Source organism: Sinocyclocheilus rhinocerous, unplaced genomic scaffold (assembly GCF_001515625.1).
Source record: "Sinocyclocheilus rhinocerous isolate Xijiao unplaced genomic scaffold, SAMN03320098_v1.1 scaffold11, whole genome shotgun sequence".
NCBI lineage: Eukaryota > Metazoa > Chordata > Actinopteri > Cypriniformes > Cyprinidae > Sinocyclocheilus > Sinocyclocheilus rhinocerous.
The window spans coordinates 2,401,073-2,402,151 of NW_015625587.1; positions in this window are offsets into that span (position 1 = coordinate 2,401,073).

The following is a 1,079-nucleotide window of genomic DNA, read 5'->3' on the forward strand; positions in this document are numbered from 1 at the left end:
GGGGGGGTGATTCATTCAGTTTGGCATAATTATGTTGAAATTGAGGAAGCATCAGTGATTCACTGCCGTCACATATTCTGAGAATGCGTTGATACCACGCTTTGTGCTTGCTTTATAAAATGAGTCATGTTATTAAACCAAAAGACTTCATTGAGAGTTATTTTGGACACAACGTAGGCAGCCTGATAGTCTTGATAATTGATCTATCTCCATCAATAAGCTACTATACAACAATGTGGGACGTGTTTGCTCACTAAACGAAGATGTGCTGCCATCTGATGGTAAACTCCAAGATGACAGTTTACTATGTGACAGTTTACTAGTGTTGACTGTAGGGATTCAATTAGAAGCACACAAACACACAACAAGAACATAACGATTTTCTATATTCAGGTGAGAAATAATGGCAGATATACTCTTACAATCAAGGAATAAACTGCTTTATGAGTCAACGGATTCATTCTGCACTCTATTTAAAAGTTAGGTTTTAAGGTCATTCACCTTAAAACTGTTTTCACAAGCAAATGCGGAATCACAAAGTAGCCTACCTTTTTCATCATAACAAAAGTAGGTTATATTTCATTACACTTACATTCAGATTTCAGTTATTTGAATACATAACAATCAAATAATTAATCAACTAATAATTTTGTATGACTGTAGTTTTTTTCACTGGTTATTTCGTGTGTTTGCAAAGTATCAATATCTAAAAATCTTCATCAGTTTGTACTTTTGAAAATTGACCACTTATAACAAATTATTGTCAGTACGCGATTAAAAACTGTACGGCACAAGGTGTTATGTATTTTATAGGATTTTATTTAAGCACTTTGTTTAGGAAAATATATATTTTTTTCCTATCCACCAGTCAATCCTATTCAAGTAATGTCTTATAACAATTTTTTTTTTTTTTACGCGTGTTTTTCACGGTTGTGGCAACCACAGCTCGAGGCTACGTCGTGCTTACGTCATTTTGAAGCGTCAACGGATTCATATTTACAGATGGATCAAAGCAGCCAGAGACAGGCCGTACTGGGGCTGCTTTCTCCATTTCGCATTATGAAATAGCAGTTAAAAAA